Source organism: Tamandua tetradactyla, chromosome 10, assembly GCF_023851605.1.
Source record: "Tamandua tetradactyla isolate mTamTet1 chromosome 10, mTamTet1.pri, whole genome shotgun sequence".
Classification (NCBI taxonomy): Eukaryota; Metazoa; Chordata; class Mammalia; order Pilosa; family Myrmecophagidae; genus Tamandua; species Tamandua tetradactyla.
In genome coordinates this window covers 33,251,654-33,270,333 of record NC_135336.1, presented here as the reverse complement: position 1 = coordinate 33,270,333, position 18,680 = coordinate 33,251,654, and the positions used below count along the sequence as shown (strand labels likewise).

The 18,680-nt window shown below is 39.2% G+C and overlaps 1 protein-coding gene and 1 pseudogene across 3 annotated transcripts in view; one reads left to right on the top strand and one right to left on the bottom strand.

Annotated features, from left to right (window-relative positions):
- The window catches only part of SPICE1 (spindle and centriole associated protein 1), a 109,737-nt gene extending 97,699 nt beyond the window's left edge, over window positions 1-12,038 (bottom strand). For all 3 annotated transcript variants that reach the window (XM_077118357.1, XM_077118359.1, XM_077118358.1), the window contains exon 1: window positions 11,920-12,038. The gene's annotated coding sequence lies outside the window, so the exon portion shown is untranslated. The remainder of the gene's footprint in view (window positions 1-11,919) is intronic.
- Window positions 12,039-14,866: 2,828 nt separating this feature from the next.
- On the top strand, window positions 14,867-16,679 carry LOC143647857 (dual specificity mitogen-activated protein kinase kinase 4 pseudogene; annotated as a pseudogene).
- The last annotated feature ends 2,001 nt before the right edge of the window (window positions 16,680-18,680 follow it).

Here is an 18,680-nt window from a genome sequence, read left to right as displayed (position 1 = left end):
GCCATCAGGGAAAATGAACACAGGTGACTCTTTCCTCCTGATAGGAGGCCAGTTTGGTCTAGGAAAATCTGGCTGGGGTCTATAATACCTACATAGACCCTCCTAAGGGTGGGGGGGAAAAGTACCATACAAGTAGGGCAAGAAACAAGAAAACAAGAACTGAAAAATTCTCCTCTGTTAAACAAAACCTAAGCAAGAGGTCCAGAAAAAGCTGAACTGAATGTTAAAGAACAGAGAGACAACAAATTCATCCAGCAAGAAAACCCTAGGTAAGAGAAGTGAAAGCAATCTCCAGAAGTACTAATTAAGGTAATCAAATGCCTAGATGCCAGCAAAAAATAACAAATCACACTAGGAAAATTGAAGATATGGCCCAGTCAAAGGAACAAACTAACAATTCAAATGAGATACAGGAGCTGAAACAATTAATTCAGAATATATGACAGACATGGAAAACCTCATCAAAAACCAAATCAATGAATTGAGGGAGGATATGAAGAAGGCAAGGAATGAACAAAAAGAAGAAATGGAAAGTCTGAAAAAACAAATCACAGAATTTATGGGAATGAAAGTCACGGTAGAAGAGATGAAAAAAGCAATGGAAACCTACAGTGGTAGATTTCGAGAGGCAGAACAAAGAATTAGTGAACTGGAGGATGGAACATCTGAAATCTGACAAGAAAAAGAAAATACAGGGGAAAAATGGAAAAATATGAGCAGGGACTCAGGGAATCGAATGATAATATGAAGCGCATGAATATACATGTTGTGGGTGTCCCAGAAGGAGAAGAGAGGGGAAAAGGAGGAGAAAATTATCACTGAAAATTTCCCAACTCTTATGAAAGACTTAAAATTACAGATCCAAGAAGGGCAGCATACCCCAAAGAGAATAGTCCAAATAGACGTACTCCAAGACATTTACCAATCAGAATGTCAGAGGTCAAAGAGAAAGAGAGAATCTCGAAAGCAGCAAGAGAAAAGCAATCCATCACATACAAGGGAAGCCCAATAAGACTATGCATAGATTTCTCAGCAGAAACCATGGAGGCGAGAAGACAGTGGGATGATATATTTAAATTATTAAAAGAGAAAAACTGCCAACCAAGAATTCTATATCCAGCAAAATTGTCCTTCAAAAATGAGGGAGAAATTAAAACATTTTCAGACAAAAAAATCACTGAGAGAATTTGTGACCAAGAGACCAGCTCTGCAGGAAATACTAAAGGGAGCACTAGAGACAGATTTGAAAACACAAAAGAAAGAGATGTGGAGAAGAGTGTAGAAAGAAGGAAAATTAGATATGACATAAAAAATCCAAAAGGCAAATGGCATCAACGAACACATATTGATTGCTTACTACATGCCAGGTACTGTCTTAAGTTCTTCACATGTATTATCTTAGTCTTCAGAATAACCCCATGAAGTATTTACCAGCTACTACCCATTTTACAGATGAAAAACAAAGGGGCCAAGAGTTAACCAACTGCAAAGATCACACAATTAGTAAAATAAAGCATATGTAACAGGATAAAACTTGAAAGTCCAGAAATAAATACTTACATTTATGGTCACTTGATTTTGACAAAAGTACCAAGACAATTCGATGGAGGAAGAATAGACTTTTCAACAAATGCTGCTTGAACAAAACAACTGGATATTCACACTTGTTTTGTGACTACAGTCTCAACCAAATGCAAAAAATTAACCAAATTAATCACAGGCTTAGATATAAGAGATAAAACTACAAAACTCTTAAAATATAATTTAGAGTAAATCTTTGTGACTCTGAGTTAAGCAATGGTTTCTTATATATAAAATCCAAAGCATAAGCAACCAAAGAAAAATTAAGTAATTTGGACTTTCACAAAAATTTAAAACATTTTTACTTCAAAGGATACCACCAATAAGTGAAAAGACAACTCACAGAATGGGAGAAAATACTTGCAAATCATGTACCTGTTAAGGGGCTTGTATCCAGAACACACAGAGAACTCTTACAGTTAACTCATTTTGCCCACTTTAAAATTAACTCATTTTAAAACTGAATTAATTTTAAAATGGGCAAAGAATCTGACACATATTTCAGATCCTGAAATCTGAAAAACGATCAATAAGCACAAATGATCAATAAGCACATTAAAAGATGCTCAGCATTATTAACTCTTAGGGAAATATAAATAAAAACCATAATGAGATCCTACTTCATACCCACTAGGATGGCTATAATCAAAAAGACTGACAATAACAAGTGTCAATAAGGCTATGGAGAAATAAGAACCCTTATACATTGCCAATGAGATTGTAAAATGATGCAGTCACTTTGGAAGACAGCTTGCCAATTTCTCAAGAAGTTAAACATAGTTACTACATGACCCAGCAATTCCACTCCTAAGTATATATATACCCAAGAGAACAGAAAACATGTCCATATAAAAATTTGCATATGAACATTTATAATAGACTATAAGTGGAAACAACCCAAAAGTCCATCAACTGATAAATGGATAACCAAATGTGGTAAATCCATACAATGGAATATTCTTCAGCCATAAAAAGGAATGAATTTTTTTGGTCATAACTGGAAAATATAATCTACCACATTTGAACAGTATTACTGAACTCCTCTCTTGGTTCCTGGGGAATTCTTTTTAAGTCCCTCAACACCTGGCACTCAAAAGTTAAATAAGTAAAGTACTTAACTATTTCAGAGCCAATGGAAAAGCATTCCTTTAAAGGAAAATCTCTTCCAACACAGAAAGTGGCAGAATAGGTACAAAACATAGATCAGATGCAATGGAGGCCAGCCCTGGAATGGAGACCAGTGGCAGGTTGGAGAGCAAAGAGGAATGGCAAACCAATGAAGGCCGTGCAAGGAAAAAAAATTAATTTCTATGAAATATAAATAAACCTTGGGCAAGATTAGCCAATCTTAATTTAGAATAGCAGCATAATTTTTTCAAATGGACAGGGATCATTAAATAAGAGAAATTATTTGCTGTTTATGTGTATTAACACTAAAGACTCTGGCACATTCAGGAGCAACAGCTAAAATAGGGGTCAGATATGGGCCATACTTCTAAGATGTAAAAATAGCTCAGAATGTCATAGTAATTCACTATTTTAAAATTTGTTGTAATAGGCATATCATGTTCATTTCTTATATTAAACTGGTTTTGCTTATTAAAAAAAAGATATTAATTACTGATACATACTACAACTTGGATGAACCTAGAAAACATGCTAAGCAAAAGAAGCCAAATGCAAAGGACCACATTTTATATGACTCAGTTTAATATGAAATAGAATAGGCAAATCCATATACATAAGAATGTAGATTAGTGGTTGCCAGAAGCTTGGAAAGAGATGCATATGGTATTAATACAGTAATTATTCTGTGTAAAACTTTCCATTTACTCTCCTTGAAAGACAATGTAACATAGTGGTTAAGAGTACAGAGTCTGGCACCAGGCTGTCTAGGTTATTCCAGCTTTACTATTTAAAATGGATCTAATTAAATATATAAGTTGCTTAGAACCCCTGCCTAGCACACACTAAATCCTATTCAAGGATTGATGATGGTGATGATGATGACCATTAACCCCCATTCCCAAATGAGAAAAATGGAGCTTAAGAAAATTAAATAGAACTGTTCAAAGCCACACAACTCTTAATGGGCAAAACTGAGAGCTGGCACTCAAATCCAGGTCTGACTGACTATAAAGCCCATACTACAAAGCCTTGCTAGAATTGGGTTCTTTCTGGTTCATTCTATATAGTTTCCAAATATTTTACAATAAAATCTGTTACTCTTAAAAATAGAAAAAAAAAATTTAAGTTATAATTTTAAAAATATTATATCTGAGATTCCAGCCACCCCACAGCATCAATTCTGAAAAAAAAAAACAGTAATTAATCTGAAGTATGCAGACATGTTAACAGCTGTCAAAACAGCTGTCAAAAGTCCATACTTATTCCTTTCATGGGTAAGGTTCTCAACTCTAACAATATTAAAAATTTAGGAAAAGAAACAGGATTATTGTAGTTATTTGTATAGTAAGGGTGACTTCTGATGGTAAATATAATATATCCAGACAGAGGAGCTTTTATTTAAGCAAAGAGATATGAAAATTAAAAGAAACACATGAACAAATGTCTGTGTTACTTCTGTGAATGTGAACTGTTGTCAATTTTGGCACAAGAAAATGCTACATTCAATAAAGCCATATTAACATGACAAGCACAAACAGTGGTAAACAGAAGGTGTATATCTATTGCCATTTCTTTCACTTCAGTTTGGCCTAGTAAAGGTGACTGTTGCAGACATATTTTTGTGTAGTAGTCTCTCCGTCAGTGTGGGTAGAACCTGTGAATAGCCTTTAAGCAATAAAATATGGCAAAAGTGATGACCTGTCACTTCTTGATTAGGTTATGCTATACAGCAAAGATGATGGAATGCCATTCCCATGATTACATTGTATTATATGAATAAGACCCATCTTAGCAAACTGGAAGAAGATGTTCGCTTGCTCGTTTTGAAGAAGCAAACTGCTGTATTCTGACTGCCTATGAAAAGAACACAGGGCAGAGAACTGTGAGTGGCCTCAAGGACCTGAGGGAAGTCTCCAGCAAAAGTCAGTAGGAAGCCAAGACCCTCAGTCAACGATTTGCAAGGAAATGGAATTCTGATAATAACTTCAGTGAACATGGACACAGTTTGCTCTCAAGTTGAGATGCCAGGAGGTGAAAGCAGCCCAGTCAAAATATCTTGATTGAAGCCTTGTGAGACTGAGCAGGGCGCCTTGTTAAGCAATGTTCAGATTCCTGACCCATAGAAACTGACATAATAAATGTGTCTTGTTTTAAGCCCCTAAATTTGTGGTAATATGTTACAAGACACTTGTCATCTGTATACTGTAAGACTGCAAATGTGTAACTAAGCTACTGTCCCATCTCTAGCCTCTTCATCACGAAACTTCTTGAAGGCAAGGCCTATTTCAGCACTCTACTAACAGTCAGTTACACCTCAAACTTTTATAACATGGCAACTCTGATCCTACTTTTGCACTAAAAAAGTATTCTCTTGAACAGCAATGATATTGGTGATCCTATTTTTCTTAACCAAGAATCAGACTTTGTGATCTAATAAAGGAATTCTATGCCACTTCTGGAGGCCAGTGGCCATAAGGAAGCCAACAGCATATGCTAAAATGTGGGACTGTAGAGATACTGATGGTTTACAGTGCTACAGAATCAAAATAATAAATCGGTTCCGGGTCAAGATGGCGGCTTAACAACGGGAGCATTTTAGTTCGTCCTCCAGAACAACTGCTAAATAACCAGAAACAGTACAGAACAGCTCCTGGGGCCACATCAGTGACCAGACACACAGTGTACCCCAGTCTGGACCAGCTGGACCGGCTGTGAGCACCCCCCAAAACCGTGAGTTCCCAAAGCTGCGGCGGCCAGCGCCCCTCCCCCACGGGCAGCTTCCCAGAGGGGAAAGGAAAGGACTTTACCAGCAGCAGTGACTGGGCACAATCAAATGCCAATTGTGGAACTAATTAACAAATTCTGAATACTAAAAATAGGCCCCCAGCTTAGGTGAACCCAATCAAAGCAGAGGTTGCTCATTTTTGCCCCGGCACCAAAGCGGCAGGACTGACAGAAAAAGGGGGAAAAAAAAGAAGGAAACAGGTTTTTGTGGCTGTGTATCTACAAAGGCTTGACTACCTCTGGATACAGCGGCAGGACTTTTCAGGCTGCAACTGCCCCAGGCATAGGCAGAAGTGAGCTCTTTTGGGGGCTTATCTGGAGACTGTGCCTTCCCCAGGGGAGGGGTGAAGGCCCACCCAGGTGGAATCCCTCCATCAAGGAATTCAGACACCAGGGCTTGGTAATTTGAAGCCATTAAAACCAGCCTACAACCTCTCCTCTGTCTCCAACAAACCCCCAGCCAAAGTTAAAGGTGCCGCATCATCTTATGCTGGTGGGACCTGCAGTCAGACAAGCACCACATACTGGGCAGGATAAGAAAAACAGAGTCCAGAGACTTCACAGGAAAGTCTTTCAACCTGCTGGGTCTCATGCTCAGGGAAAACCGACGCAGGTGACTCTTTCCTCCTGATAGGAGGCCAGTTTGGTCTGGGAAAATCTGGCTGGGGTCTATAATATCTAAGCAGACCCTCCTAAGTGTGTGTGGGGGAAAGGTACCACACAAGCAGGGCAAGAAACAAGAAAACAAGAACTGAAAAATTCTCCTCTGTTAAACAAAACTTAAGCTAAAGGTTCAGATAAAGCTGAACAGAATGTCAAAGAACAGATAGACAACAAATTCATCCAGCAAGAGAACCCTAGATGAAAGAAGTGAAAGCAATCTCCAGAATAAACTAATTAAGGTAATTAAATGCCTAGATGCCAGCAAAAAATAACAAATCACACTAAGGAAATTGAAGATATGGCCCAGTCAAAGAAACAAACCAACAATTCAAATGACATACAGGAGCTGAAACAACTAATTCAGAATATACGAACAGACATGGAAAACCTCATCAAAAACCAAATCAATGAATTGAGGCAGGATATAAAAAAGGCAAGGAAGGAACAAAAAGAAGAAACTGAAAGTCTGAAAAAACAAACCACAGAACTTATGGGAATGAAAGACACAGTAGTAGAGATGAAAAAAACAATGGAAACCTACAATGGTAGATTTCGAGAGGCAGAACATAGGATTAATGAACCAGAGGACAGAACATCTGAAATCCAACAAGAAACAGAAACTATAGGGAAAAAAAATGGAAAAATATGAGCAGGGACTTAGGGAATTGAAAGACAATATGAAGCGCATGAATATACGTGTTGTGGGTGTCCCAGAAGGAGCAGAGAATGGAAAAGGAGGAGAAAAACTAATGGAGGAAATTATCACTGAAAATTTCCCAACTCTTATGAAAGACTTAAAATTACAGATCCAAGAAGTGCAGTGTACCCCAAAGAGAACAGATCCAAACAGACATACTCCAAGACATTTAATAATCAGAATGTCCAAGGTCAAAGAGAAAGAGAGGATCTTGAAAGCAGCAAGAGAAAAGCAATCCATCACATACAAGGGAAGCCAAATAAGACTATGCGCAGATCTCTCAGCAGAAACCATGGAGGCGAGAAGACAGTGGGATAATATATTTAAATTATTAAAAGAGAAAAACTGCCAACCAAGAATTCTATATCCAGCAAAATTGTCCTTCAAAAATGAGGGAGAAATGAAAACATTTTCAGACAAAAAATCACTGAGAGAATTTGTGACCAAGAGACCAGCTCTGCAAGAAATACTAAAGGGAACACTAGAGACAGATATGAAGATAGAAGAGAGAGGTGTGGAGAAGAGCGTAGAAAGGAAGACTATGAGTAAAGGTAAAAGGAAGGAAAATTAGATATGACATATAAAATCCAGAAGGCAAAATAGTAGAAGAAAGTACTACCCATACAGTAATAACACTGAATGTTAATGGATTAAACTCTCCAATCAAAAGACATAGTCTGGCAGAATGGTTTAAAAAACAGGACCCATGTATATGCTGTCTCTACTCAAAGGTCACAAGGCCGAGGACACAAATGGACATTTACATGTTTATAGCAGCATTATTAACAATTACCAAGTGATGGAAACAGCCAAAATGTCCATCAACAGACAGTTGACTAAACAAACTGTGACATTTACATAAGATGGAATATTATGCAGCTGTAAGACAGAATAAAGTTATGAAGTATGTAACAACATGAATGGACCTTAAGAACATTATGCTGAGTGTGATTAGCCAGAAACAAAAGGACAAATACTGTATGGTCTCACTGACATGAACTGACGTTAGTGAATAAACTTAGAATATTTCCTTGGTAACAGAGACCATCAGGAGATAGAAATAGGGTGAGATATTGGGTGATTGGAGCTGAAGGGATACAGATTGTGCAACAGGACTGAATATAAAATCTCAGATATGGACAGCACAATACTACCTAACAGTAATGTAATTATGTTAAAACACTGAATGAATCTGCATGTGAGAATGATAGAGGGAAGAGGGCTGGGGACATAAATGAAATCAGAAAGAAAGATAGATGGTAAAGATCGAGATGGTATAATCTAGGAATGCCTAGAGTATATAATAATAGTGAAATGTACAATGTACAAATTTAAGAAATGTTTTTGCCTGAGGAAGAACAAAGGAATGTCATTATTGCAGGGTGTTGAAAATAGATGATAATTAATACTTTAAAATGTCACCTTATGTGTGAGACTAAAGCAAAAAATGTTTGTTACAAAATTTATATTTTGACTAGAGCATTTCCTAATATAACTCATGTAGATAGTTTGATTGAATGTCATAAGTACTTGGAATCTCGGGTAGCACATGAGATTTTGTTGGTTTGTCCAGAGTGATGCCCCGATGAATCCCAGAGTGATTTCATCAGTGACTGGAAAAGTATTTGCAAGCCCCCTTCGGGGAATGGTGAGAGTGGGGAGAAATTCAACTTCCCCAAGTTGAATTCTTGATATTCTCACAAGCAGTATGGACAACCAAAGCTATAGGCTGAGCCCCAAGGCTTGGGGTTTGTTCACATGAAACTTAACCCCACAAAGGATAGGTCAAGTCTACTTAAAATTTAGGCCTAAGAGTCACCCCAGGAGAGCCTCTTTTGTTGCTCAGATGTGGCCTCTCTCTCCAGCCAACACAATGAGCAGTCTCACCACCCTCCCCCTCTCTGCGTGGGACATGACTCCCAGCGGTGTGGACCTTCCTGGCAACGTGGGACGGGGAGCCTGGAATGAGCTGAGACTCAGCGTCAAGGGACTGAGAAAAACCCTAGAATGAGCTGAGAATTAACATCAGGGGATTGAGAGAACCTTCTTGACCAAAGGGGGAAGAGTGAAATGAGACTAAGTGTCAATGGCTGAGAGATTCCAAACAGAGTTGAGAGGTTATCCTGGAGGTTATTCTTATGCATTAAGTAGATATCACCTTGTTGTTCAAGATGTAGTGGAGAGGCTGGAGGGAACTGCCTGAAAATGTAGAGCTGTGTTCCAGTAGCCATGTTTCTTGATGATGATTGAACAATGATACAGCTTTCACAATGAGACTCTGCGAATGTGAAAACCTTGTGTCTGATGCTCCTTTTAGCTACTATATCAGCAGAAGAGTAGAACATATGGAATAAAAATAAATAATAGGGGGAACAAATGTTAAAATAAATTTAGTTTGAAATGCTAGTGGTAAATGAAAGCGAGGGGTAAGGGGTATGGTATGTATAATCTTTTTTTTCTCTTATCGTTTTATTTCTTTTTCTAAATTGATGCAAATGTTCTAAGAAATGATGAATATGCAACTATGTGATGATATTAAGAATTACCGATTGTATATGTAGAATGGAATGTTCTCTTAATGTTTTGTTTGTTAATTTTTTTAATTAATAAAAAAAGTTAAATAAATAAATAAATAAATAAAATCTGCAAAAAGAATAATAATAATAATAATAATAATAAATCAACCAAGCAATGTAAAGGGTTGAGAAAATGTTCTATTGCTAAAAACTTAGCTAAAATCAGGGTCACAAAACCCAGCAAGCATCCTGTTATTGCAAAAGAGCTAAACGCTCCTTTTCCACTTCTGTACCTGCTTGCTTGCTTACTTGCTTCTAAAACCCCAGGATGTGGTTTATACCTTTAAAAGCCTGCACAAAATCAGGCTGGGGGCTGCACTCAGGAACCCCAGCAGTGGGGACGGAGGGCAGATGCTGGCCGACTAATAAAGACTCCTAATTGGCTTGCAATTTGATTTGTGTGGTCTTTCTGTTGGTGCACCCCACTACAGCAACGAATCAGAAAATCCAGACTTGTTCAGAGAAAACCTGAAATACTAATAGCTTTCTAGTTGCTATTCTTTTTCTCCCTTTCTTCTCAGACTCCAAACCCTCCTCACATACCACTTCTTCAAGAATTTTCACCCAGTGCTATCTCCAGTCCTCCTGTGTTCCCACTGGACACTTCTCCCTTTATCCGACAATTGTTTCTGAGTCTACAGCATGCCTAACACTCAGCTGGGCATTGGAGATACAATAGTAAATATGTGTATTGTAGTATCAGCTCATGGAGCTTACTTTCTAGATCACAAATGAGGTTTACATCCTCCCTGAGTGATCTCATCTACTCTTGCGAGCAAAGCTATGAATGCTTTGAGTGCAAAAACTCTGTGAAAATGAGTTCCAAATCAATGATTCACACCTTTCCTCAAAGCATCAAATTCTCTTTTCCAACTTCCAACTGTGTACAGTTCCCATATACCTCAAATACAGTATAGTCATCCAGCTGCCCCCCACTTAATCTTGATATGTATTTGGATGCTGAGGACATGTCTGCTGAATTAAGCCCTGAACTGACAGCATTCCCATCCTTCTAACCGCTCTGATTTAAAGCCTTAGCATCACCTTCTATTCTTTTTTGTCCCGTAGCAAGTCAGATACCAAAATCTACTAATTATTTCCCTAAAACATCTCTCCCTCTGTCCCCTCTTCAACAGCTCTTCTACAAATATTTCACCAGTCTCTCACTTTTTCCCCTAATTAGTATCATTTTCACTCATTCACTCATTCAATATCTACTCATCCAACAAACATTTTGAAAGTACCTGCAAATAGCTAGACACTGGATACAGCAGGAAACTAAAATAATCTGTACCCTCAAAGGGCTTACAGTCTATCAGAGTACCAAAATTACACAAAATAATTAGAACAAAAGTGTAACATGGACAGTAAATTCAGTGCACCATGGGAGACTAGAGAGAAGAGGATGGAAAAAAGCGGGGAAGGGGTCAGATCATGGCCTATAAGCTACAGCAGTGTGAACACTACCTAAAGACCATGGAAAGCCACTGGAGGCTTTTAAGCAGGGAGAATTATGACGGGATTTAGCAAATTCACTCTGGCTAACGTGCAAGACAGATCAAAGAGAAACACTTCCTCCTTCCAAACACTGTCCTTTCAGTCATTATAAATATGGCTTGTTTATTTGAGCAAACGTAGTATTATTTGTCAAAATTTGCAATATTTGGCACACAGTATAAGCAATGTTATATTATAAACAAAGTTTAAAAAGGTCGATGCAAATTGGCCTGGCCCAGAAAAAAACTGTAACCAGGAGCTTGTCTTTCAAATTATAATGTTAGTTTGTTCCTCTGGGCTTTGTATTCTGAATGATGATTTCCTTTCCAATGGAGCCAAGCCTTCTCTACAAGGATAGAGTAGAGATCACAACCCTTTACTTCCTTTCTCAAATGATTTTAATGGCTTCCTACTGCAAGCAGAGGAATCCAACCCCGCTAGGTATTCAGGCCGTCTTCCCCACGTGGCCAGGCTGACCTTTCTTCCCAGCCTGTTCTCCCATCACATCTCCCCCACACTCCAAACCCAAGGCTCACATTCACATATGGTCCCAACGCGGTTAACTCCCATTTACTCCTCAAAACTCAATCCAGCGGTCCCCCCTGAGAAACCCTTTCGCGACCATCCAATCCATGTGAATGACGCTCCCGGTCGCAAAGCACCCGGGCAGTCTGCCTCTCCTTACTAGACGGTAAACTCCTAGCTCAGTACAAAAGCTCCCGCCAGCAGTGCGCACGCGCACACCAGGGTGCGTCCAGAGGGAGCGCGCTGACACTCACGTACCCAGACACTCATCCTGACACGCATATACTTTCGCAAAACACATGGAGTCGCGGTTGTGCTTTCTGTGACAAGGGTCCCCGACCCCGGGGACAGGACCCCCTGGGAACAGAAAAGGAGAAGCCACCACCATCCTCCCCGCTCCTTCGAGTCGGACCCTGAGGATCGCCGGAGCTGGGTGCTGCACGCCTCTCCCCCACCATCGCAACCTGCCTTGCGGTTTCCTGATCGCTGCTTCCACGGCGGCTAAAACCTCAGGCTCCAGAACCGCCCGGCCCGCCAAAGGCGAATGCAGCCCGCCGCTTCCGGTACGTTGCCTGAGTTACTGGAGCCCCGCCCCACTCCTTACGTATATCCGGCGACCCCAGTTCGAGTTCTGTGGGCGCTGTAGGACTAGGAAAGCTTTGGTGTCATCTGCCTCTACCTTTTGTACTCTCAGAGCAAAGCTTTGGAGGGTAGGCATGTAACATTTACCAGTGTTGTGGAGAATTCGCTACAAGATATTGTTCGCCACACCAATGTTTACGTATCCAACTTAATCTGCCTTCGTTTTTAACACCTACCAATGTGCTAGAGACTATGCTGGATTCAATGGGGACTAAAAACAGGCAGAGTCCCTGCCCTCATAAAGCTTACAGCCTAAGAGCAGGCAGTTACTAATGACACGAACGTAAAATTAAAACTATGAGCAGTGCTAAGAAAGAGGCACCAACTTGATATTAAACTTATAGAAATACTTGAATTACTCAGGGAAATTGGGAAGCAGGGATGAGTAAGCCACCCAGGGAAGGGTAGAACATTCCTGCAGAGGGAGCCTCATCACGTGGCAAGTGCAAGGGACTAGAAGTGCATTGTGTGTGTAGTTCAGAAAGAAGAGAGAAATTGGTTTTTAAAAGTTGAAGTCAAGACACACTGTTTAGGCCATATTAAGGAATTTACAAAGCTCTTCGTTAGTAAACAGGGTTAATTTGCTCCAATAAGACAATTTACGTTTAGCCCCTTCTTTTCTACTGTTCAGACACACCCATAGTCCTTTAGCATTTTGATCTGTACAAAAGTCTTCAGTGTTAAACCAACCATTGGTTTACAGTACTCAGACTTCCTTTGCCTGAGGAAAAGGAAAGAGAGAAAGAGAGGCACATGGTAGGAAAGAGGAAGTAGTTGAAGCCATGTACATCCAGACTATGCTAGGTAAAAGCATTTAGAGGACTGGGCTCTAGCCTTGCCTGGAGGAAAACTGTTCTTCTCTGATCTCCAGCCTATGTTGGAAATGAATGCAGGAATGTCAACTATTTTCAGAGTCCGAATTTTCATTTGTCCAAAACGTTCATCAGGCTTCAGGCAGCTGTAATCTAGAGTACAGCAGCAGTCTTTGGTTGCTAATTTAAGGAAGGCCTGTTCCATGTGCAGCAGGCAGAAGGAAACCTGTGGGCAGAAAATGAAGCTGTGTGATATGATTAGCTGAGACAGACAGCGCCCACCGATAGAGAAGGCTTGGCTCCATTGGAAAGGAAATCATCATTCAGAATACAAAGCCCAGAGGAACAAACTAACATTATAATTTGAAAGACAAGCTCCTGGTTACAGTTTTTTTCTGGGCCAGGCCAATTTGCATCGACCTTTTTAAACTTTGTGTTTATAATATGACATTGCTTATACTGTGTGCCAAATATTGCAAATTTTGACAAATAATACTACGTTTGCTCAAATAAACAAGCCATATTTATAATGAAAAAAAGACACACCCATACATGGAAAAGCAAATGTATAGTCAATGACCTCTAAATGCAAGGAACTGCTTTCTAATAGTTTACACTCTGAGAAAAGTTTGATATAGATATATTCAATGATAAGTCAATATAATCATTGCCTTAGATACATCTTCAACTCTGCACCTCTCTGAGGTTACTGTAGTCACTTGGCATAACCATAGTCCTGGCAATCCCACCTCTCCCCTTACTAAAGTCTGCACACTTGCAGCTAAATCTGGCAGAATAACATATCCAACCATGCTGACTTAAAATTCATGATCAGTAATCTCAAATGGGCCCTCAAAGTTACCTGAACATCATATTAACATTTCCTTTGTTGATTTTGCTACCCTCCTAGATGGCAATTTTAAACCTTTCATATCCAACATTTCTTCCCCCATTCTTGGTCTCATTCTCATTTCTTACTTCATTAACAACATAGAAGCGAACTTCTATAAGCTCCTATCACTGCTTGGACCCTCCTATCAGCATCTTTGCCCACTGATGACTTTCTTCCAGTTACTATAGATCAATGGTATGTGTTCCTAACGAAAGCATTATAGTCAAAATATAGTCATTATCCAGCTACCCCCAATTAGTTCTTGATATATAATTGGCTTGCTGAGGAAATGTCTGCTGGGTTAAGCTGAACTTACGATATTACCATCTTTCTGATTACTTCCACTTGTCACTAGATCCCATTCCCTTACCTCTTCCTCTTCTGTATCATCTTTTCTTCCTGCTTTTTACTGAATCTTTCCATCAACATACAAATATGACATCATTTCCCTCATCTTAAAACAAACAAAAGCAAAAAAAATCTCTGCTCTGAGTTAGAGCTCTAAAGCTATGAAAGTCAGCAGTACCCCATACAGTAAATGTTTAAAAAGTTGAAAAAATGATCAGACTTCTGTTAGAGATATGAAGGAAACTGATTTGGATGGAACTAAGGCAGACCAGAATACAGGGCAAAGGATGATATCGTCCCTATTATAAAACTTCAAAGTCTATGTGAGACCAAAGGGAGAAATATTTAGTTGGTGCAAAATTCATCTTTTGGGAAGTGCATTACCTAATTTAACTTGTATGGTCAGTTTAATTGCAAACCATAAATACATGGAATCTTGAATAGGACATGAGATTTTGTTGGTTTTTCCAGGTTAGTGTGATGCCCTAATATATTCCAAAGTAATCTGGGCAGTGAATTAAAAAGTATTTGCAAAGTTCCCTTGGGGGACTGGGGAAAAGAGAGGAAATATTCAACTTCCCCATTTGTAGAACTTCTGATAATCTCACAAGTTGTGGAGACAACCAAATTAATAGGCCAAGGCCTCAATCTTGGGGTTCGCTCCTATCCTTTCTGCAAAGGATAGGCTAAGCATACTTAAAATTATGCCTGACTCCAAACAATGGCAGCTCCGAGTGCCAGCGGCAGCGGTGGCGGCAGCACCCCCTGCCCTGTGGGATCCCCCACTCTGGGCCACTGGGCAATCAGCAGCATGCAGGGTAAACGCAAAGCACTGAAGTTGAATTTTGCAAATCCACCTTGCAAATCTACAGCAAGGTTTACTCTGAATCCCAGGAATTCAGGAATTCAAAACCCACACATAGAGAGACTGAGAACGCACAGCACTGAATCATCAGGAAAGCTGAAGATCTCCCTTGAACAATACTGGGATTTCACTGCAGAGGACATGCAAGACCTTGGAGAAATTAGACGAGGAGCTTATGGTCCTGTCAACAAAATGGTCCACAAACCAAGTAGGCAAATAATGGTAATTAAAAGAGTCCAGCCAACAGGGGATGAAAAAGAACAAAAACAACTTCTTATGGATTTGTATGTAGTAATGCGGACTAGTGATAGCCCATATTGTTCAGTTTTATGGTGCACTCTTCAGAGAGGGTGACTGTTGGATCTGTATGTAACTCAGGTCTACCTCCTTTGATAAGTTTTACAAATATGTATATAGTATATTAGATGTGATGTTATTCCAGAAATTTTAGACAAAATAACTTTAGCAACTGTGAATTCATAGACCACTTAAAAGAAAACTTGAAAATCATTCACAGAGATATCAAACCTTCCAATATTCTTCTGAACAGAAGTGGAAATATTAAACTCTGTGACTTCGGCATTAATGGACAGCTTGTGGACTCCATTGCCAAGACAAGAGATGCTGGGTGTAGGCCATACATGGCACCTGAAAGAATAGACCCAAGTGCATCACAACAAGGGTATGATGTCCGCTCTGATGTCTGGAGTTTGGGGATCACATTGTACAAGCTGGCAACAGGCCGATTTCCTTATCCAAAGTGGAATAGCGGATTTGATCAACAGCACAAGTCGTGAAGGAAGATCCTCCATATCTCAAGTAATTCTGAGGAAAGGGAATTCTCCCCAAGTTTCATCAACTTGGTCAACTTGTGCCTTACAAAGGATGAATCCACCTCGTATAAAGAACTTCTGAAACATCCCTTTATTTTGATGTATGAAGAACGTACCATAGAGGTCACATGCTATGTGTGTAAATTCCAGAATCAAATGCCAGCTACTCCCAGCTCTCCCATGCATGTCAATTGATAGCACTGCTAATCAGACTTTAGAAAAAAGGGCTGAGAGGAAGCAAGATGTCAAGAATTTTCATCCTGTAGCACAGTGATTTTATTGTTCACCCAGACACCATGTGCAATAAGATTGGTGTTCATTTCCATCATGTCTGTATACTCCTGTCACATAGAATGTGCATCCCTGTAATACCCTATTGATCGCACACCGTGTTAGTGCTGGTCAGAGAGACCGCATCCTGCTCTTTCGTGATGCACATGTTCATGAAATGTGGAAGTCAGTAAAATCAATTTGTCAACTGTGATTATATCACATCTTAAATTCACTTCTAGTGAATGCAGCTACTGGAATGGTGTTCTGCAAGACTTATGAATATTGGAAGAATGCAGTGAAATAGGTACTGTGTCTGAACGTGGCGACTCGGGCTTGAGCGAGGAGAGCTTGCACAGCCAAAGAGACACGTTACCTTCTGGAGCTGGGAGACGAAGGAGGAATTTACTTTCTTCACCAATTGCAGTAGATTTACTGATTTGATATTCTGTTGCTTTACAGTCACAGTCCATGTTTGGGGATAGATGTGCTCAGCCAAATATCTTGTTTGAAATATCATGTTAAATTAGAATGAACTTATCTTTACCAAAAAACCATATTGCATTCAAAGAGGTGAACATTAAAATGCTGAGACAGGACAGAATGTGTTCTTTTCTCCTTTGCTAGTCCTTCTACTCTTCGTTGGGAAGACTTAGGAGTCTGCCACTTGTCAAAGAAGGTGCTGAAATAAGAATTTCTCATTCTCAGAATTCATTGTCCTGCCAACTTGATGTTCCACCTGCCACAGACCACCAGGACTGAAAAAAGAAAAAGTACAGAGGGCAGAGTTTAAAGATGCTTTTAATTTTAATGTCTTATCTAGAACAACTTGTAGTAGCTATATATTTTCCCTTGATCCTAAGACTGATACTTTAGCCATCATAACTCACTAACAGTGAGAAGTAGCTAGTAGCAATGTGCCTTGAATAAGGATTCTTATAGGCAGCAAAAGACCAAATCTCGATTGTTTCCATCCTGCCATCACAGTCCAGCTCTTCAGTTTCTGAATCTCTTTTCCTTCCCATGTGGTCTATTGCCACTTTATGGCTTTTAAAAAAAATTTATTTATTAATTAAAAAAAATTTAACAAACCAAATAAAACGTTAACATATATAATCAGTAATTCACAATATCATCACTTAGTTGCATATTCATCATTTCTTAGAACATTTACATCAATTCAGAAAAAGAAATAAAATGAAAACAGAAAAGAAAAAAAAGATTATACCTACCATACCCCTTACCCCTCGCTTTCATTGATCACTAGCATTTCAAACTAAATTTATTTTAACATTTGTTCCCCCTATTATTTATTTTTATTCCATATGTTCTACTCGTAGGTTGACAAGGTAGATAAAAGGAGCATCAGACACAAGGTTTTCACAATCACACAGTCACATTGTGAAAGCTATATCATTATTCAATAATCTCAAGAAACATGGCTACTGGAACACAGCTCTACATTTTCAGGCAGTTCCCTCCAGCCTTTCCATTACATCTTGACTAAAAAGGTGATATCTACTTAATGCGTAAGAATAACCTCCAGGATAACCTCTCGACTATGTTTGGAATCTCTCAGCCGTTGACACTTTGTCTCATTTCACTCTTTCCCCTTTTGGTCGAGAAGGTTTTCTCAATCTCTTGATGCTAAGTCTCAGCTCATTCTAGGGTTTTTCTCAATCCTTTGATGCTGAGTCTCAGCTCATTCTAGGATTTCTGTCCCACGTTGCCAGGAAGGTCCACACCCCTGGGAGTCATGTCCCATGTAGACAGGGGGAGGGTGGTGAGTTTGCTTGCTGTGTTGGCTGGAGAGAGAGGCCACATCTGAGCAACAAAAGAGGCTCTCTTGGGTGTGACTATTAGGCCTAAATTTTAAGTAGACTTGACCCATGGTGTTGAATCAAACTATCTGCATAAGTTATATTAGGAAATGCACTAGTCAAAGTATACATTTTGTACCAAATAAACATTTTTTGCTTTAGTCTCACACATAAGGTGACATTTTAAAATATTAATTACCATCTATTTTCAGCACCCTGCAATAATGTCATTCCTTTGTTCTTCCTCATGCAAAAACATTTTTAAAATTTGTACATTTAGTAACTGTCATTATACACTGTAGGCATTCCTAGATTATACCATCTCAATCTTTAACATCTATCTTTCTTTCTGATTTCATTTATGCCCCCAGCCCTCCTCCCTCTATCATTCTCACATTCAGCTTCATTCAGTGTTTTAACATAATTGTATTACAGTTAGGTAGTATTGTGCTGTCCATTTCTGAGTTTCTGTATTCAGTCCTGTTGCACATTCTGTATCCCTTCAGCTCCAGTTACCCAATATCTTACCCTATTTCTATCTCCTGATGGTCTCTGTTACCAATGAAATATTCCAAGTTTATTCACTAATGTCAGTTCATATCAGTGAGACCATACAGTATTTGTCCTTTTGTTTTTGCCTAGTCTCACTCAGCATAATGTTCTCAAGGTCCATCCATGTTGTTACATACTTCATAAGTTTATTCAGTTTTAAAGCTGCATAATATTCCATCATATGTATATACCACA